This window comes from Dermacentor albipictus, chromosome 9 (genome assembly GCF_038994185.2).
Source record: "Dermacentor albipictus isolate Rhodes 1998 colony chromosome 9, USDA_Dalb.pri_finalv2, whole genome shotgun sequence".
Lineage (NCBI taxonomy): Eukaryota > Metazoa > Arthropoda > Arachnida > Ixodida > Ixodidae > Dermacentor > Dermacentor albipictus.
This window is the reverse complement of record NC_091829.1, coordinates 6,711,383-6,733,566: the sequence shown is the minus strand read 5'-3', so window position 1 is coordinate 6,733,566 and position 22,184 is coordinate 6,711,383. Positions and strand designations below refer to the sequence as shown.

The window sequence follows — 22,184 nt, the reverse complement described above, 5'->3', positions numbered from 1 at the left end:
TACGCTTTGTAAACTCACCGTCCAGAATTCGAAAATTGGCAAATGCGCCGTTACGTACTTAATTAAAAGTTATTTAGTGAATTCCTGCCAATTAACTAAATATCTTTTTCTCGTGCAAGTAATGTTCGCCTCTCTGAATAATCCCACTCAAGCACTAAAATTATGGTATCGGCAACTGGCGATATTTCAAAATTTCGTAACATTTAAGCATGACCCCCCCGTATACGGTCTGTGTAACAGTTACGAACGGTGACATAAGCGATTTGCTGGCAAGCCCGTAAATAACTCCCAAACTTTAACCTTTTGATATAACACCTCACTTTTATTGACGTCCCCACAGCAAGGGGACTTAAACAATCATTATCGTTGGCACGGCATGCTGCCGTCCAAGTGATCTAAAGTCTTTCACGTTCCCGTGGACTCTAAACTTCCCGCACGCATCGGTGCCCTCGTGACCACACTCGCCCAAGTATCCACAGCAGAAAGCGAGCAGATACAGCTGCCATTGCAGGGTGTTTCATCGCAAAGAGCGGCCCGAAATTTGCGGCGACCGAGGAAGTCCTCTTTGCCCATGGTTCAAGTTGGCTCCGCATAGGACTTTGGGCAAGAACGTTGCCTTGGACATGAGTTGAGCAGGAGGAAGACGCTGAGTGACATAAGAAGCTTGATATTTTAGTCTGGCTGATGGCCTGGCATGTTACGCCAGATGTTGGGCGAATAATGTGATAGATGCCGTGATCACACAACATAAAAGGCGTTTCGCCGTAACATATTGAACTGGTCTTTCTCTCTCCCTGTCACAAAATGGTACATAAACCAGCAGAAAGACCAGACTACACCCGATAATGACGACCACGCCGAAGCATTTCATGACAGTGGACACTTGCCCTTCTGCTACCGGCCTGCTCTCAGCTCGCAACAGCGTTCCTCGGAAGACAGTGGCCGCTGTTAGCAGCTAGACAGCTTCGCTCCCTCACCACGCTCGACTCTAGTGATTGTCAAGAACAACACTTGTGGATGGTGAGCGGCCATGATCCTGTCACCGAGTGTCCATAATTTGCACGTCTAGCGTCCGTTCCGTAGCGTAGGCAGGATCCTTCGTTGTGAACCCATGCGGGGAAGGAGAGCTCCCAAAACCATGCCGGCATGTCGTTCCTCAAAGCACATATACCTCGTACCCATGAAAAGGATTAGCCACACTGAAAAAGATGAAAAGTACACATTTAACCGGGATAAGCGGGCTAGTTAGTGATCGTTATTGGAATGCATCATGTAACCGCACAAGAACAAGGTACAAAGAAGGAACACCGCGCCTGTCTTGTGTGTTCCTGCTTTGTCCCTTGTTCTTGTGCGGTTACATGATGCATTCCAATAATGAAAAGTACACACAAGTACAAATTCAATAAACAAAGAATCGACAAGGGAGCAATGCGCAACATAAGGACAACAAAATTTTGAGAGGGTGTCTTTTACACCCTCTCGTGTACTTGTGTACTTGTTTCTTTCCACCCTGCTAAGATCTTGTAAAATATCGCAGCATCTAAAAACAAATAAATAAATAAAATATGGGAAGGTCTCAGCCATGTCGGCATTACTCTTTGTTTTCGTGCCTTACCATGCCACTTACGATGCTTCTGTTTCTTACCTCCGAATACCCACAGCATGAAAATAGCAGAGACCTTCCCACAAGAATAAATCTTATGCAGTTTATACATGTAGGTATGCCGCAAATTGTGGGCGTGCTGCCACCACCACCGTACCTGAATACCGGCGTTGTGTAATGCGTGGCTTCCTTCACGACAGGGCAGTGAAGATTTGCTGACCGCTGCTGATATTGCGACACTGCGTCTTGCATGCGCTGGGGTGGTTCACCCTCACGAAGAGACAAGTCAGGCAGATCCTTATTGTGAGGTTTCGCTACGGTGTTCGTCTGGCAAACGTTGCACCAGCCTTTATGCTCGTTATATAGCTGCAAAGAAGGGCGTTCCAGGACTCAGCTGCGAGCCCATAAACGACACTGAGCCTATTTGGCAAAAATACCTCTTGCAGCAAACAAGGACAGTTTCACCAGCTGGGTGCTCCGGACTCGTGCACCACCGTCTTGCACAACGGGTCGTACTCTACAGCGCAGACTCCGTATTTACGAGAAAGTTCTTACGCAGTTCTTATAAGCAGGTAGTTCCTGCAGCAACTGTAGCAAGTGCCCCCCTTCCGCCTTCAGGTGAGTCGACGGCCCTCAACCCAGGAATTAGCGTGTATACAAGCCCGTCCGGGTAGCCTCTGTCCAACTAAAACATGGGGACAGGAGCACGCGGAATCACGCATCGCAAGCTTTGTGCCCCGGTGATCTTACCACATTCGCTTTCGGAACATCGAACAAAAACAGCACACAGGTCAAAAGGTACATTCGTGAAACGTACGAAAGGAAACACTGAAAATAAGCAACCATTACTCGTGCTTTGTAGATAATACTGTGACGCTCTTACGTGCTTAGTGGTTTCACGCCTCAACAAACAGTATGCGGGGGCACCGAAGAGTGGTGAACGAAGAAGACGACGGGTGGCTGGCTAGCTGAATCTCGACAGGCACTCAACAGCCCGTCTAACGCCATCGCGTCTAACGCTACCCGGCTTCAAAGTAACGCCATTTGTGGGCGTAACAGAGTGGTGGAGGTACGGGGTACGACACAACGTATACCACGGAGTCGCAACATCTAGAACTTCGCTGGAGCCGTCGTCTTGCCGGTCTCTTGCCAACGACTTTCCCTATGGCTCAGGATGGAGGTGGACAAATGCCAGCTCTAGTTAAACCTGCTCAAAGGTCATCGCCAGTTGCACCTTTGCAGCGCTACATGGAACCGCGCTCGTTCGCGGGAAAAGCGGGCGAAGACGTCGACGAGTGGCTGACGCACTACGCAAGGGTGAGCCGCTACAACCGTTGAGATTCTGTCACTCAGCTTGAAAATGTCGTACTCTTTCTCAGTGAGACAGCGCTGATGTGGTATGAAAACCACGAAGACTCCCTAACAACGTGGGAGCGATTCGTTGAGGAAATTAAGAAGTGTTTTGGCGACTCCTACGCCAAACAGAAACGCGCGGAGAGAACACTAGCTCAAAGAGCTCAAGCTCCTGGAGAAACATGCACTATATACATAGAGGAAATCCTCAAGCTGTGCAAAATCGTAAATTCGCAGATGTCTGAGGAAGACCGAGTCGGACATCTCCTCAAAGAATTGCAGAAGATATATACAATTTCCTCATAAGCCGGGAACACGTTGATTCCGTCTCAGATGTCGCGCGTCATTGCCGTACGTTTTAGACGTTGAAAACCCGCCGCATTGTGCCAAAATTTGGACGCCTGGCGAATGTGACAACCGTTGCCAGCGTCGATGAGAGCCCGTCCGCCGATCTTTCGCCTACTATACGGCAGATCGTGCGCGAAGAACTGCTGCGGCACCAGGAACTTGCGCGCGACGTCATACGACAACCTGATGCGTATTACCCGCAACACATGGCGCCTGCCGTACCCTGCACTTCCTGGCAACCGGCGGTATGTGTCACAGACGTCAACCACAGAGGAGCTCCATGGCCACGGGCACATTTACGCCCGAACACCGACCTGCAGAACACCCTCGCCCCAGCAGGTTTGCCCGCAGACCGACCGTTCCTCCTGTGCAGCCGGCTCAGCCGCTTCGCTCTGCTACACGACCCCCCACGGATGAGCGCTTCGAAGGGCAGTTCATCGATCGTCGTTTACCTGTGTGTTATAGCTGTGGCGACTTGGGTCACATTGCCAAATGCTGCAATCACCGCCGACCACCGAGGTTCGACCGATCGGCGATGTCTAGGCGATACCGCGCTCCTCTGGGCGAAACATATTCGCCCTCGCACACATATTTAGGAAGCTTGCCTCACCAGCAACCAGAGCCACTGTGGAACCGTTCTCCAGCATCCGATCGCAGCTTCACACCACCACCCGCTCCTCGTGTAAGCCGATCGCCCTCTCCGTGGCGTCGATACCCGTCGCCACCTCCGGGAAACTAGCCAGCGCGGCCGTTGGAGGTGAGGTTGCTGGACAATCTTCGATGTCGACAGAGATACCTCCAACCATTTGTATGATTAAGAATAAGGTGTCTGTATTAATTGACGGGGTTTCATCCATGGCCTTAGTGGACACGGGAGCAACCGTTTCAGTGATGAGTCTCCCGTTCAAAAGCCTCCTAGGACGAAAAGTGATGTTTGGCTGGGACCGTGCCGATACGTTTCGCGGAGTGAGTGGGGAGTTGTATCCTGTGGGCGTGTGTAATGTAGACGTTACCTTGGGTGGTCGAATATTTAACGCGGAGTTCGCTGTCCTACCTCATTCTACGCATGACGTAATCCTGGGCCTTGATTTTTTGAAACTGTGTGGTGCCACCGTCGACTGCAAAACGGGTGAAATCAGTGTAGGTACGAGGTTTTAAAACTGCTGCGTTTATGGAAGACCCACCGTATCGTGAAAGTGTGCATTGTGTATCCCGGGATACAGTTGTGCCTCCGTTATCCGCAACGTGTGTTTCAGTTGCCTGTTTCCCTACCACCGACGGAACGTTTGACGCTACCGTGGAGCCCGTTCATCTGAGTTGCATCAAGAGGAATGTACTAATACCGTATTGCACGCTGTCAGTTGTTCAGGGACGCACTAACTTATGGGCCGTAAACTGTTCGAGTGAACCTGCAATACTACCACAGGGTCTGAAACTTGCTGCCTACCATGAAGATCAAGTGCTATCACCCGCCATTCTTACAAAGGCCCTTGATTCTGCGGATGAGCACCATTTCGTTAATGCCTGCCCTGTGGCGCACTCCTCATTTCTGACTATGGTAAACAAGCCACTCAGCACTAAGCAGCCTCACGAAGTGGCGAATATTCTGCTAAAACATGCCCGACTGTTTGACTTTTTCCAGCAAGAGGGGCCACCATTGTTTCCTCCTTCTCGTATACACCATCGCATAGATACGGGATCTGCACAACCGTTGCGGCAGAAACCATACAGAGTCCCACCATCGGAACGCAAGGTGATCAATGACCCAGTCCACGAAATGCTAAATAAGAATGTAATCCAAGAATCCTGTAGTCCATGGGCAACACCAGCGATTCTGGTTAGAAATAAAGATGGTACATGGCGATTTTGTGTTGACTACCGCCGCCTCAACACCATCACTAAAAAGGATGTATATCCTCTTCCGCGTATTGATGATGCTATCGACTGCCTCTCATCAGCGCCTTGCTTTTCGTCTGTTGACTTGAGGTAGGGGTACTGGCAGATTCCTATGCACAAGGCAGACAAGGAGAAAACGGCATTTGTAACACCAGATGGACTTTTCGAATTTAATGTGATGCCGTTCGGGCTCTGTAATGCGCCTGCAACTTTCGAGCGCTTTATGGACAACATCCTGCGTGGTTTGAAGTGGGAAGTATGCATGTGCTATCTAGACGATGTAGTGATTTTCGGGCGCACATTCAGTGAGCACAACGCACGTGTCGATCTTGTGCTAGATTGCTCGGACAAAGCGGGTTTGGTGCTCAACTCGAAGAAGTGTCATTTTGGAGAGCGCCAAAAACTCGTTCTGGGACACCTAGTGGATAAGGACGGTATACGACCTGATCCAGCGAAGACTGCTACGGTGGAAGCCTTCAAGCAACCTCGCCATGTAAAAGAGTCACGCAGTTTCCTAGGGCTTATTTGCTCGTACTTCCACCGGTTTATTCGTGTATTTGCCAACATGGCATATCCGCTGACATGCCTCCTACAGAAGGGCGTTCCCTTTGAATGGACTCCTGAATGTGAAGCTAGTTTTCTTCAGCTGAAGCCTCGTCTGACGTTCCATCCCATTTTCCGAAACTTCGACCATGCGGCTTCCCACAGAAGTTCATACGGACGCTAGCGGTATTGGCATCGGCGCTGTCCTTATTCAACGCGTCGACACCAAAGAACACGTCGTCGCCTATGCGAGTCGCTCTTTAAGTAAGTCTGAGCGTAACTACACCGTTACAGAGCAAGAATGTCTTGCAGTTATTTTCTCAGTACAGCGCTTCCGGTCGTACCTGTACGGGCGCCCCTTCACGGTGGTGACAGACCATCATTCTCTCTGCTGGCTTGTTAATCTCCGTGAACCGTCGGGCCGGCTTGTGCGTTGGACACTTCGTTTACAGAAATATAACTTTACCGTTTCTTATAAAAGCGGCCGCCGACACGCCGACGCTGACTGCCTCTCGCGCATGCCGCTTCCAACGACGGACTGCGACGCGGACAACTTCAACTGCTATATCGCATCACTGGAGCCTGGATTTCCTGATATAAATACCTTCAAGGTCTAGCAACAAAAATACAGAACTTTAGAACCACTGCTCATTACTGCAAGGCAATCAGCACCATCCACTCGTTTCTGCGTTCGTGATGGGGTGCTTTACAAAAAGAACTATTCTGCTACAGGCCCACGATATCTTCTGGTGGTCCCGGAGAGTCTCCGTGTCTCCGTCTTGCGCGCTATGTATGCATGACGATCAATCATCTGGTCATTTGGGTTCTGCGCAAATTCTCTACCGCCTTCAAGAAGGGTTCTACTGGCCTAAAATGCGCCAGACGACCGCCCAGTATGTGTCCAACTGCAGCTAGTGTCAACGTTACAAGCGTGCTCCTCCGACGAGTGCTCCTGGTCAACTCCATCCAGTGCCACCCCCCAGCACTCCCTTTGAGCAAGTTGGCATCGACCTCCTCGGTCCTTTCCTGCGTTCATCCGATGGGAATCGCTGGATTATCGTGTGTGCCGATCACTTGACACGCTACTGTGAGACAGCTGCAATACCATCGGCTACTGCAACCGAAGTGTGTATTTTTCTGCTGCGTTTTGTCATTCTCCGACATGGACCACCCAGAGTCATCATCAGCGATCGTGGGCGGCAGTTCACTGCAGACGTGGTCGAAGAGATGCTTCGTCTATGTGCTTCAAGGTTTCGACATTCCACCCCGTATCATCCCCAAACAAATGGCCTTACGGAACGCACGAACAGAACTCTTACATTCTGTCCATATATGTCGCGTCAGATCATAAGAACTGGGACAGCGTGCTACCTTTCATTAAGTACGCATTTCACACCTCAAAGCATGAAGTTACGGGCTACAGTCCCTTCTTTCTTCTTTACGCTCGTCCGCCTCGTTATTCACTTGACACTATCTTCCCGTTTTCCAGCCACGATAATCTTTGTATATCAGAGACAGTCTGTCTTGCTGAAGAAGCCCGACGACTTGCTTCTTTACGCACTCTTGTTTCACAAGACCGCTCGAAGGCACGCTGCGACCGCCGACGCCGACACATCATATATGACCCTGGTGATTTAGTGTTGCTCTGGAAACCAACCAGGAAACGTTGATTATGTGAAAAACTGCTGGCCCACTATGTTGGACCCTATGTTATTACTCAGCGTATCAGCGAATTAACCTACCGCATAGCACGTCTCACATCAAATGGCCGACGGTCAGCAAAGACTGAACTTTCGCATGTCGCCCGTTTAAAGCCCTTTATTTCTCGACAGCCTGTTTGACTTGCCCGGCGGGCTTCGGCTGCGCGGAGGGAAATGTGACGCTCTTACGTGCATAGTGGTTTCGCACCTCAACAAACAGTATGCAGGGGCACCGAAAAGTGGTGAACGAAGAAGACGACGGGTGGCTGGCTAGCTGAATCTCGACAGGCGCTCAACAGCTGATCGACAGCTGATCAAGGCCATCGCATCTAACGCTACCGGGCTTCAAAGTAACGCCTTTTTTGGGCGTAACAATATATAACTACACGTAGTTTTCGCACTGAACATCCTGTCTGACGCCGTCGGAGCTGAACACACATGCTCCGCATCTCGAAAGCAAGTTATTGATAGATGTTCCCTTTCATGTTGCTCGAACGGCTACAACATAATACCAATAATCAGGGGGATAACAAACCTGGACGTCTAAGATGTGTATAAGCCCGCTTCTACCGCTCTTCTGCAATGTTGCAACCTGTAAGATAACGGACACAGTTTGTCAGTCACCGTATACGGTGCGCACCCCAATAAAAGCGGCACGCAAGTTTTTTGGCGCGAAATCAAAACAGCCGACCCTGGGTGCGCTGATAAGCAGTTGGATTGCGCTGCACGCTGAATAGCAAGTGGCAGACACCGAAGTAGCCTCCTGCAGCACACAAAATTCGCAGGCGTCCTTTCAGAAATCTTGAAAATATACCAACGACATGTGAAAGCTTACTAACCATCATTTCGATATGAGCATTCCAAGAAAAGCGTTCTTCGAAGATTAATCACTCTGAAAGATTTTACAGTGGTAAATGTCTGGATTGGCGATAATCCAACGATTAGATGAAGATTTTTTAATGAATATGAAAGAAAGAGATGTAGTCCCCCTATATAATGGCCGCGGCGATATATATATATATATATATATATATATATATATATATATATATATATATATATATATATATATATATATATATATATATATATATATATATATATATATATATATATATATGTATGTATGTATGTATATATATATACCAGAAAAAAAGCAGTTCTGGGTCCGGGTAAATATTCACAGTGAAGTAGACGCGCGTATGAAGCGGTTTATTGACGTTTCGGCCGGGGTCCGGCCTTCATCAGAATCAGAATCAGATTCTGATGAAGGCCGGACCCCGGCCGAAACGTCAATAAACCGCTTCATACGCGCGTCTACTTCACTGTGTGTGTGTGTATATATATATATATATATATATATATATATATATATATATATATATATATATATATATATATATAGTAAGAAAAGAAAAAGAAACAACGTCATCGGGCCAAAACTCCGCAGTACTCAGTCCCCTACACACGATAACTGGTGAAGGCAAGGCGCATCAGAATAAGTTCGTAAATAGTGTGACAAACATACACAAGCAGTCGCGATGCCGACGGCGACGAGCAGGTAAACAGGTTAGGAAGACACACTGATAAAATAATGCCCGTACAGAGACATAAGCGTCAAAAGTGAGCTTCGGCACAGTATACAAAAGGGTATAACACGTAATACACAAGCGCTAATAGTTGAAAATAATCCAAACGTAAAACTGAATAATGGGGTTTTACATGCCAAAAGCAAGATGTGATTACGAGGCACGCCGTAGTAAGGGGCTCTGGAAATTTGGACCACCTGGGTTTCTCTAACGTGCAAACGTGCACCTAAATCTAACTACACGGGTGTCTGCCGCGTGGTGCTTTTATTGAGCGCCGTAAGCGAAACCTACGGGGAACGCGCCGCGTGATCCCTCATACTACGCAAGGGAGGCGCTTCCGACAGATGGCGACTCCGTAACTCCTCGCCGCCCATTTTTGGCGTCTCGACACAGGGCAACCTTCCCCTGGAGGTCGCTTCCGTTAGTTTACGCGGCGAGGACTAGGGAAGTGACCATCCCTGCCGTGGTCAATGGTGAAACTCTAACGGTTTGGGGAAGTGTAACGGAGAGAGGACGGGGACTGCCAGTGACGACGTGGTGAAGCTGCCTGGCGGGTCGACAGCTGATAACTGCGCGGGGCGCGACGGTCGTCAAAGTGCACCGAAGCGGCAGGCGAAAAGGAGCAGACTCCAGCGTTTGGATGGGGGCAGTAGCGGGCAATGTGGCCTAGTTCGCCGCAGTGGAAGCACAGTGGTCGATGGTCGGCCGCGCGCCACGAGTCGGTGCGGCGAACTGGAGGTCGTCTCACAGACTCCCGTTGTCACCATGGCACGGAAGCGGGCCGTGGCTGAAATGGTGCTACTGGAGGTGAATGGGCAGGACGTCGGACCATGTCGGCATAGGTCGGCGGACGTGTTTTAGGACAACGGGCTGGTGAGGAGAAGACTTGCCGCAACTCCTGGCGCACGACTTCGGCAAGAGAAACGACCGCCGACTCCATGGGAGGAATGCCGAGGGCTCGCAGCTCTTCACGTAGGATGTCACGAGTTACGTCGCGTAAGGAAGTGTGCTCAATAATCGGAGCTCCGGAGCTCACTGGTGTGTTGTTTGGCTGGCGCTCGAAGTGGCGACAACGTTGCTGAAGTGCTCGCTCGATGAAAGTCGCTTCCTTGATGAATTCGTCGACCGTTGTTGGCGGGTTTCGGACAAGACCGGCAAACAGCGGTTCCTTAATTCCCCGCATAGCATCACGCACTTTCTTTGCCTCAGTAATATCCGGGACAGCTCGGCGAAACAGATGGGCCATATCTTCTGCATACATGGCGACGGTTTCGTTGGGTTTCTGTGCCCGAGCCTCAACAAGTTGTTGCGCGTAATCGCGCAGGACCGAGCTCGCGGATGTATCGAGGAGCTGACGACGAAAAATGCCCCACGTTTGGAAGCGCGCATCCCTGTTCGCGTACTACGTACGAGCGCTGTTCTCAAGCGCGAAATTGAATGGACAAGTTTTTGTTGGTCGTTCCAGCGATTGACTAGAGCGACACGTTCGTCCTGGTCAAGCCCCTCAACATTTCGAAAACATCGCCGTGGAAGATGTCGGGCAGGCAAGGGTGTTCAAGTGTCAGCTGAGAAAGGCCAGGCGCCCATCTGTGAAGGAGGGGCAAGTGCCAAAGATGTAGCCATGTCGGCGATAGTCACAAGGGGAGGGAACTCCGGGCTGAGGCCGAGCAGGCGCCCGACTGAAACGGTGTACTGGAGTCGTTACGAGAGGTGGAGCTTCGGGACTTGGTCTACGGCTCCGAACAGGGTTTGCCCGCATGGGGTTGCAGGCTCCAGCCCCTTCACCAGTGTCGCAACGTCAGAAACAGGGGTCGTAGAGCGCTATTCAGGTGGCACAGAGGCGGGTCGCCTTTTTAATACCGAGCGCAACTGCGACTTCATCACTGCGCCTAGTCAAAAACGCGCATGCCTACAGGCGCTGACCTCTTCTTCATCGGAGTACTGGCGCGGCAATATCATTTTGTCTTTCAAGAAGTTAGCAATCCATTCGAGAACCCAGCCATGTATTCCGAGAGGTGAGAGCCCATGCAGGGCATGAAGGTGACTGATCGAGTCAAAGGCCTTTCTACTATTAATAAACACAGCAACATTAATGCTCCCACAGCTAATCACGTGGTCAACAAAAGTTACCAAGTCGAAGATGCAGTTCATTGTACATTTACGTTTTCTGGAACCAGCCATTTGATCTGGTAGACAATTGCTGGATTCTATCTACCACTGCAGTGTAAGATCGATAATTTTTTCCATCAGCTTTGAAACACAGTATAGGTTAAACTGAGAGGACGGAAGGAGTCTGCCTGCCTACGACAAAGCTATCGAAGGATGACTGATGTGTCTGTCCCCTTCCAAAAAATGTAAAAGGCTTCCATTATTTCTCTTGTTTCTTGCTCTCTATGCCTGTACAAAATCTCACTTTTATCAAAAACGGGTTTACGCGACCTTATGCGGCAGTTAACCGAGCTGACAGATGCATCAGTCATCCTTCGATAGTTTTGTCATAGCAGAAGTGTCATACCTTTGGGAATGTATGTGAATCAGTTCTTAATTAGCCAGCTTTGGTGTTGCCTCGTGTATATTACTTTCGTTTTTCGTGCTCACTTCAGAAGGTGTCTGTTCTTTCTGTGTAGAGTAGAACTTGTTGCTGGGCGTGTTGGTAGGGATCTAAAGAATACATTGTTGCGCCAAAAAAGGAAAATAACGACTTGGGAAGGAAGAGTACGAAACGTCACTGGAATCGCTATAGGCAACACTGATGTAGGCATGCGAATTTGTTCATTTTCCCTGCCCTGCTGTAAGAATCAGCGCTCAATCTGTCGTTTCGTACTCTTCCTTCCCAAGTCTTTATTCTCCTTTTTTGGCGCAACAATGTATTCTTTATATTCTTTGTGTGTAGTTTTCTACTTATTCTATTTATTTGGAAATAAACTGTTAGTTGCGAGTAGCGCCTGTGTTTGTCGTTTCTCTCTTTCTATAGTCTACGTCTTTCTCGCGCATTTTCTTTTTTTTTATGGAGCTGCTTTGACTGGATTGACAATATCTAAGTACGGAGGAGGCGAGCCTTGGTTCGGGGTCCGACCATGTAATATTTCGAGCCTCCTGGGCAAGAAAGCCACTTCGTGCTTTAAAAACCCGCATATGAAGTCTTCTAGTGGATGACTCGAGAATTCAAGGATAACGCTTGTTGGCAGTGTCTTAGTAGGCAAGAATTGTAGGGTGACGCTCCCAAGTGCATGTGGTTCCACTGCTCCATTTTCTCGCCGAATCCATCTTGTGTGCCTCTGGACGGAAACGAAGCCGCTGTCTTGTAGGTTCTCAAGAAGTTGGTCTTCAGTGTGTTGAACTGGAACATGTCTTATTTTCCCTAAATGTTTGTGCACGATGGTTCTATGTACGGTTCCACTGCAAGGCCTGCAACATGAGTCAGCTCAAGCAGTCTTGTAGAGGCACCGACGGACGACACATTTACCGAAAAATAACCTTCCCTCGTTACACGAAATAATTTTACCTTCTCCCTTGCCGTGGTAACTATCTCATTGGCCAACTTGTCGGAGTTCACTTGTCTGAACGACGCTTCCGGTTCAATGAGCTTGAAAATCACTGGTACCCAGTTGAAAAAAACAACAGGAATTCCTGTCACAACTACAGAAATTTCTGTCGCGACTACAGAAATTTCTGCTGTACGGAAGAAGTTCCTGACGTTTCTGTAGTTGCGACAGATATTTCCGAGGTTAAAACAGAAATTCTGATGCCGCAACAGAAAAATTCTGTCGCGAAGACCAAGAGTCCTGAAGTCGCAACAGAAACGTTCTGTCCCGACAACAAGAGTTCTGAAATCGTGACAACAGCTTTCTATCGTGACAGCGATTCTGACGTTACGACAGAAATTCTGTCGTCGCAACAGAGATTTTGTCGCGACGACGAAGAGTTCTGAAGTCGCAACAGAAACGTTCTGTCACGACAACAACAGTTCTGTAGTTACAACAACAGCTTTCTATCGTGACAGCAACTGTGACGTTACGACAGAAATTCTGTCGTCGAAACAGAAACATTCGGTCACTACGGCCATGAGTTCTGAAGTCGCAATAGAAGCGTTCTGTCGCGACAACAAGAGTCTATGAAGTCGCAACAACTTTCTATCGAAAAGCGATTCTGACATTGCAACAGGAACTCTCTGTCGAGACTACACATTTCCTGTCGTGGCTTTAGAAATGCGCCACTTTCGGTCGTAGCGATATAAGTTCTGACGCGCGCGCCAGAAGCGCTTTCCGTCGCGACGCTTTAAAATTGTATGTCAGTTTCGCATCGATGGTGTACACTGTACTTTTCTCTTGAACGGTATTCAATCGTGCTTTTCCGAAGCGAGCAATGCTGATAGCACCGACACCGGTATTAAAGTCGACGTGGCCAATTGTTATAATTGTGCCGTGACGACGCGGCACCAGCAACGCCCTACCGGCCTCCTCAAAATCGGCCGCTCGTCAAAATCATACCGTCTGCGGGAATGGCTGCGTATCCGTTTTGCTTTATTTTGTAAGATGTGGCACACAGTCCTGTGGCCTTACATGTGCCGTTACACTGACACATTAGTTAATTTCCCAGAAATATGGAATAAGCTTTTGCGAAGCGAAAAAGAAGTTTTGGGTTGTTCCACAAAGTTGCGTGCAAAGCTGTCTCGCTCGGGTCTCGTTATTCTGGTACAGCGCTGCCGTGAGAAGCCAGTATGCTGTCACAATGAACACTCACCCACGAATGTTTATGTGGCTATTTTGCATTGAACACAGGAATTATATGCGCGCTGAAAAGTGTAAAGAGCGAGAGACAACTGTCAACATTAGCAGTAACAACCCTATTATCGAAAGCCATTGTCACCATTGTCTATTTCTGAATTACCTATTTAATATGGATATCGCACAGCAAAATCGATGTTCTAACAATCTACGATGTACCTGTCAATGGTAATAGGACTTTTTGCTCTTCTATTGAAGCGGCAGTTGACGCGGTGGAGTGATAGCGCATCTTGGCTCTTAACATGCAAACGTAAACATCAACTCAGACAGAGATTCGTACTGTTGACACAGCCTAAATGCACACTCGGAGACATGTTCGGCGTGGTGCACAAGCTGATAATCCCATATCAGGCATTGCAACGCCTCATATGCGATTATCAGCTTTGGGGAAAATGAGAAGGCGGGATGTCCATATGCGCACTTCCAGGGTACCTCGCATGCAAGGCTTGATCGAATTTACGTTTGACTTAGCGAGCTACCTCTTATTTATGGTTTCACTGTGCACCCTATATTCTTTAGTGACCGCTGCCTAGTCTCCGCATCGTTTAGCAGCCGTCGGTATCAAAGTCGGCGTATGTGCTGGGAGCTGTGGAAGTTTAATAACCAATTACTTTCGCGTGAGTGTCTCTTAAATCGTGTTACTGAGCTTATAGCTCATGTGTCATGCCGCAAGGACTTGCTGCTCTTTGCTGTGTGGGAATTATTCAAACAGGAAGCTAAAATGATAGCTATCGAAAAATCATCAATATTGGCCTTTGAAAAAAAGAATAATGAGAACATTGTGTAGACCTCTGAGTGAATTGCATGAGCTTGAATGCCTATATCCGGGTCAATATATTGATGATATTCATAAGGTCAAGGCACAGTTACAAACTTTGAACGCAGAAAAATACAGAGGTGCACTAGTGCGTGCGCGAGAGCAGCGTTTCCTGGAACAGCCTTGCAGTAGGGCCCTTGGTGATGAGCGCCGACACGCGCTGTCTAAACAAATACTAGATATAGAGTATGGTGGAATCATTGTTAATGAGCGTACGCTAATAACTAAAGCGTTTTTTGAACATTATTAAAAACTATTTCGAGATCATAAGCCATTGGATACAGATGCTGCCAAAAAATTGTATCGTTGCTGCCCAAGTTAAATCAGGATGATTACGATTATACAAATGAAAAGATTGATATTAATCAGGTAACTGCATGCATCGATTCGTTAGCGAAGGGCAAGACGCCCGGCCCGGATGGCCTTACTGCCGAACTTTATCAGTGTTTTCGTTCCCTCCTATCGCCATTATTACTTCAGGTGTACCGTGAGGCCTTGGAAGTAGGCCACCTAACCTGATGTACGAAGGACGCACCGTCCTTATAGACAAAAGCGATGATGAAACTAAATTGCAAAAAGTTGACGGATATCGGCCTATGTTCTTATGAATGTGGATTCCAATGTTTCGATGGATCCCGTAACACTGTGGGCTAACTGGTAATGAGATGGCCGATGCTGCAGTAAGGCGCGCCCTCAGCAATGGCCTGCGAACTGTAGTGCCATTCTCCAGATCGTACATCACATGCCTCCTGTCGGAATTAATGAGGAGTGCGACGAGAAGATACTGGCCCAGCCAGACGCTCGTCACGCCCGCCGTAAAAGGCTGGATCCCGGTATGCAATTTCCTGTTCTGCGTGGAATTCCACGCCCTCATACATGCCTGCTACACAGACTGCGATTAGGCGTCGCCTTCACGCGCAAATACTCGCACATCATTGGACGGACAGACTCCCAGGACTGTTCAGTGTGTGGCACTGTAGAGACTATAGACCATGTGCTCGTGGTATGCCCTGGGTATGCGCGCGAGACTGACAATGGCAGATACCTTGATACATTTACACAATAGACCACTGTCGGAGAACCTCTTGCTAGGCCCGTGGCCACAGAGTTGGCAGACGATAGAGACAATGCGTGCTCTTTCACGTTTCTCAGGCGACACGGGCCTGGACTCACGTTTGTAATACCAGTTATGCAATGTGTCCTTCACCTCGTTCCTCCCATTATCATCCCCCATTGTGACCCTTTTTCTTCCCTTCTTCCACTTCCCTTACGTAGAGTAGCAGGCCAGATGCTCCATTTTCCAGCCGACCTCTATATTTTCCAGTCATTAAACTACTTCTTCTTTGCTAAGGTATTAGCTAACCGTTTCCAAGTTGTAATGAGATCTGTGGTCGGTGATCATCAAACATGTGGCATCAGGGGCCGGTCCATTCAGACGAACATTCATGTTGCGAGATCGGTGCTAGAGTGTGCAGCTGATGGGATTGGACAGGTGGCAATGGTACAGCTAGATCTGGCTAACGCGTTCGACAGGGTGAATCATTCATTCCTGTTTACTGTACTTGAGCATATAAATATCGCATCCCTGCTCCTTAGAGGTGCCAGGATATGTTATGCTAATGGCTCAACGAGCCTGATAGTGAATGGCTCTCTCTCCGATCCGATTAGGCTTGTATCATCAGTACGACAAGGATGCCCTTTGTCACCGCTTCTGTTCTGCTTGTATTTAGAGCCACTTTGTATGAGCAATCTTGAAGAACAAAATTTCCAAGGGTTTAAATTACTGACTAATGAGGTTCGGATTCTCGCGTATGCAGACGACGTGGCCTTTCTTTTGCAACGATAAAAAGAGTGTAAAGACTGCTCTTGCAATTACAGAAGAATATTGTGCGGCGTCTGGTGCAAGCGTTAAATTTGTAAAAAGTTCAGGTTTTTGGTTTGGATTATGGGCCACAATGCCATCACATTACGCAGGCATTCAATGGAAAGAGGATCTGCGTTATTTAGGTGTGCCTCGCTCACAGTATACAAATAGCAACGCTCATTGGTCGAGTGAAGTTGGCAAAATTCAACGTAAAGTCAATTCATGGCGAGGGCGGAATTTGTCAATGTTCATTCGTGCTGAAGTGCGCAACGTGTTTTTAGCTTCCCGTCTTATGTATGTGCTGCAAGTACTGTACTGCTCACGACTTCGGTTTCAGGCACTGCATCGCGTATTTGCAACATTTATTTGGAGTTAGAGCTGTGAATCGATGCGGCGCGACAATCTGTTCCTCCCCCTTGAACGTGGTGGTCTAGGATTAGTACACCTCCTTGTCAGGCAAATAGTTTCTCGCCTGATTTCTTTCGAGACAGTGACCATCCGTTTTTGCGTAAAATATTGAAACTGTGTTTAGTTCATTATGTTTCTAATGTAGTAGTGTCATCAAATGCCAAAGATGTCCCACAGACTCCTTGGGGTTGGGCTCCTCAATGAGGTTGTTGACACATTTCTTTTCTTGAAAGTTAGATTCAGCCTGGAGTACGTGTTCACTGCGAGTCGAAAAGCAATTTCTGCGGAACTGCATGGTGTACTCTATTTTCCCAGATCCTTTGTATCGTGCACCTTATTTAAGCCGACCTTATCAGGATGTACTTAAGCGCGTCCGAAAAATGTGTGTACCTCCTGGAGTAAAAAGCATTTTTCTTTAACTTACATTCGGAAACACCCCCTGTTAAAACTTGGTTGAATTCGAGGGGTTGCTTTGTGCCGTCGTCAACAAGCTGTCAACTCTGTCCACGTGCGGAAACCATAGATCACTGTTTAATAGACTGTAGGGACGCTATATTTTTTGGGACATTCTCCAACGGACGCTTAAAAAGGACATTGACATGACTCCATATTCAATTAGCTTTCTACCATTTAAGGATACGGGTGGTCCTCCCTATGGCATGTTCATATTACTTGGTTTATATACCCTATGGAGAAGCAGACTGTGTGATCGCCATGCCGAAAGCCCGCGATCTATAAAATCCTTCTTTCACGAAAGTGCTGCTTATATAAGAGGTGTGTAGGCTGCGCAGGAACCTCCGCCACTCTGGATGCACTTGTCGGATGCATGTGTGTGTTTGCCTGAGGTTTAAGTGTATAGTTGTGTCCACTTTGTAATACACCTTCAGTTTTGTTTTCCATGTAATAAAGAAAAATAAGTTTGGTGTGGTGCAGTGGTAAGATGCTGGCCTCGGAGTGCTTAGGCCCGAAGTTCGAATCCCCGGCGGTGAAGGTTTTTTATATTTCTCTTTTTTGTACTAACAAATTTACATAGCCTTAAAGAGGTATCTGTCAATTATTAATTAAATATTGATGAAGAACTGCAGGACATCAGAAAACAGAACCACAGAAACAACGTCCCAAAATACAACAGGCTGAAATTTCCTGTTGTGTTTTTTTAAGTGGGTACGTATTAACGCGATAGCGTTCAGGGCCCTGTGTCGCAGAACATCCTGCGTCGGCGTCCATGTGAAGAAAATCATCCCGAACCCCGCGTCCCCAACCATGCAGGCCTTCCGCGTGGCGCATAGGCTCAACTAACTGAACGTCCCAAAGTAATATGCGTCAGAAAATTCGTAATGTACATTTTACACACAATCTACAGGCATGATAGCGTCGGTTTGTAATTTGAATATACGAAATAACATAACTCTTACGCGGTAACTGAAATACAAACCCCTTTTCCAGCTGCCGTTTGAGGTCTGTCTTGGTTTTTGGCGCGGCTGTGCACTACGTCCGGGATGCGTTTTTACAATTGCTAGTAGGTACATCGGGGCAAGGCGCTTTTGACGGCGCTCGACATTTCTGCGCAGAGGCAAGTAAGAGCGGTTGCGAGAGAGAATACTGGTGGCCTTTGGTCCTTGAATATGTGAGTCTCCCTACAACGGATGAGGTTTCCTAACGCGTGTTGTATGCGTTTATCCCATGCCGGCATTGCGGAGTGCGGTCCAGTTTGTTTACGCTCCGCCGCTGGCTGCTCGCGCTGTGAGGCAGTGGGCACGGCCGCCCATTTGGTGATCGCTGTGTCTCAAGGGGCAATTTCTGACTGGTGTTGTATAAGTCGCGGGTCGATTTTTTAGTCGCGACGATAGATTGCACTTTTTACAAGCATTGCTCCAGGAGGGCATCTGTAACCGGCAAACGGAGGCCTCTGGAGAGCATCTGAGATTATATTAAAGCAGGCAGTGCAGAATCTCCAGGGCACCAACGCGGTAGTGGGGGGATGAAAGCTGGAAACAGGGCGGCCCGTGGGTTGAGGCCGCGGAGGCCGCAGGGAGGCCCACGCAGGGAGGCCCGTGGTTGGGGCCGCACTCCCCTGGCACGTGCAGGCCCAACCACGGGCCAGCCCGGGTTCTAGCTTTGATGTCCCCATTACCGCTTTGGTGTCCTGTAGGCGCCACCAATAATGAGAAATATTGATACGTTGTTTTAATTAATAAAAACACGAATAAATAAACATAATTGCTTAGAGCCGCCAACTTGCGATGCTAAGTTCAGCACTACCGCGCCCCGCTGCTGCCGGCACGCCTAGGGACAATCGCATACAACACACGCTAAGAAACTCCGCCGCAGTGCCTAGGCAGAGTCGTATATTCAAGGAGCAAAAGTCCCCACATTTCCTCTCTCGCACCCGCTCTTACTCGCGCATGCGCGCAAACGTCCGCGTCTCCGCAAGTGCCACGCCCCGCTGTACCTACTAGCAATTGGAAATACGCGTCGGGGGATCGGCCCACGCAAGAGGCCACATTTCTACCAGAAAGCTCGCTTTCTTGCATAGCGTTCGCCGCCAACATTTCCCCGTAAACATTAGGGTTACTTAACCTGCAGTTGCCGCGAAGCGTGAGAAGGTCATAGATCTTTGTAGGATACCACGACCTGCTTTTAATGGCGAAGCTTAAGCGTCCTCCGATTTTTCCCGCTTGGCGTGATGTCCCCGTGGTAAACGATGTCTTCCGCTTCCATGTCGGCGTTTTCAACTATTGCGGTATGGCTATACGGCCCATGAACGTTACTATGTGCCTTCCTTGGAGAGTTTGTCTCAAGGCCCGAATTTAAGTAGAACCCTTTTCGTAAGCCTCCAGGTTTCTACCCCGTAGGTGAGTACTGGTAATACACAGCTGTTATACACTTTTCTCTTGAGGGGTAATGGCAACCTGCTGTTCATGATCTGAGAATGCCTGCCAAACGCACCCCATCCCATTCTTATTCTTCTGATTATTTCAGTCTCATGATCCGGATCTGTGGTCACTACCTGTCCTAAGTAGATGTATTCCCTTACGACTTCCAGTGCCTCGCTACCTATCGTAAACTGCTGTTCTCTTCCAAGACTGTTAAACATTACTTTAGTTTTCTGCAGATTAATTTTTAGACCCACCCTTCTGCTTTGCCTCTTCAGGTCAGTGAGCATGCATTGCAATTCCACAGGCACAATGCAACACTTTAACTGATGCCGAAGTGCAGGCGCAGCGCAGGTGTTGTTTTGACCAATTATTGTGCACCGTAACTTTCAGAGGTCCTGAACTATGGGTATGACCAGCTTATGATGTGTAAATACACCTCGCACTTTTGTAGAGACAGCAGATTCATGAAATAGGGTTTCAATAGCACCTGTGTGCTGCACCAACTCAGCACCAACAGTAGACCGGGTATAGCGAGATCGTTAAGCAGCCTTGCACCTTTTGAAATGAATAGTAGGGTTCAGAGGGCACTATACCTGCACCGCTAAAGTTAATGGAAAAGTGCAGCACCTCGTAAACTCTTCCGGGTGGTGCAGGTGAAATGAACATACCTCTAGCTTCAGTTCGCTGACATAAGCTCGAGAGGCGGGGTACAGTGCAGTGACGGGTCCTGAAATCCACATATAAGTCAATATTATGAGGTCATTGGTCATGAAAACAGTGGAAAGCAATGTTATATTTATACTGGAAACTACAAATAATGTAGAGAAATTGGTAAATGTTTAGAACTGTACGGTTAATTCTGCCAATGAGAGTAGTAGTTTAAACATGTGCTCTATCTTAATAAATAACAATTTTTTCGCTACAGATGATCTTTCTAAAAACTGTACGATAGAAATGAACGTCAGTATCTCGGAATGAAGTGGTCATGCTTTCGTTAACAAGACTGCAGACAATTGTTTCTAAATTTTACAAGGCAATAAGAGCACAAGAAAACTACTACTGCTAATATAGTATTGACAGAGGCATATTTAATCTGAAGTAGCATTGGGTTGATCAGTACAGACAGGCGATTCGCAGCCTAATGGCAAATAAAGAACATGCTAATGTGCATGCATGCACAAGCACAACACACAGAGCGTAGCGTAGACGCAGCAGATGTGCGTAAGTGTGGTTTCAATGGTGCTTACGTCTGTCTGCTGCATTGTCTGCTGCAATGCTACTTAGCACTTGCATTTTTGCAAGAAGGCGACAATGCATGAAACATGCTACACCAAGGGAAGGTGCTGAAAAATTGTGAACCAGCCAAGAACCTTTTGAAATCAATGAACTTCAGGTGAAATTTTGTTTCTAATTACCTTAGCATGGAAAGATTAAACAAAGCAATCTGAAACAATGGCATCTTGTGCTGACTGCAAAGAGGTGACTGAGAAAGTTGTCAATGTAGACATCACTGTTGATGCAATAGATACCCGTGCGGTACAAAGAAGCGGTACAAAGGTGCTGAAAAGGCCCAGCGGTGCCAGTGCACCAGATAAACAGTGCCATGGATGCTGATGCAGTATGTTTCACATGCTTTTCAATCAAGCATTGAGGTGTAGGCTGTGTTATCTGCTTGGTTGGATCACTCAGTGGCCTCGTGTGTATGGCTGCTTTTTTGAATCAGTGCGAGCTTCTCTGTAAAGTTTTAAAACGCTTCCACAATATTGTGCCATAATTGACATTGCCTCATCAGTATGAAGCGTGGATAGTCAATCTGCCAGGAGCTTTAAAAATAGCAAACTAATACAATAATAATAATAAAACTACTATTGCACAATCAAACCTTGTTAATATGTACCCAATTAATAAGTAATTCCAGTTTAAATATAGTCGCGATGAATCCCCTGCCCTGTCGCCATTCAACCTGATGTTTTGGCTGGTCACTTAAACTATATATAATTGCTTAATGTATGCCAAACTCATTTTTTGGCGTGTACAAGTGTGACATTGGCAAAATGTTGTGCATGCAGATCATAGATAGCGAAATTGTGGCACACAGACCTTTCCATTACAGCAGTCACCACCGATATTGGCATCAAAACACTCTATCCATGACATGCTTCCTGCTCCCATAGCTTCTAGCACTTCCATGTCATCGTTTTCATGGATGATGATGTGGATGATAGCCCTTGCGTATACGATGCGGCTAGTGTGTTGACCATCGTGAAAGTATTCGCAGAGAAGTGGGGACTGGTGGAGAAACTGGCTTGCGGATTTGCCTAGTATTACGATGTCATCACTGCAAGGCCGCTTAGGCAGCTAGTGAAAATCACAAATTTTTTGCTGCCTGCTCACAAA

At 47.7% G+C, this 22,184-nt stretch overlaps 1 long non-coding RNA gene across 1 annotated transcript; it reads right to left on the bottom strand.

The window, feature by feature from the left end:
- Window positions 1-538: 538 nt before the first annotated feature.
- Window positions 539-20,515, bottom strand: LOC139049994 (uncharacterized). Its single transcript, XR_011508694.1, has 3 exons — window positions 20,456-20,515; window positions 7,979-8,035; window positions 539-1,199 (listed from the first exon to the last, which is right to left on the bottom strand). It is a non-coding gene; the product is annotated as an uncharacterized lncRNA (long non-coding RNA).
- Window positions 20,516-22,184: the final 1,669 nt, after the last annotated feature.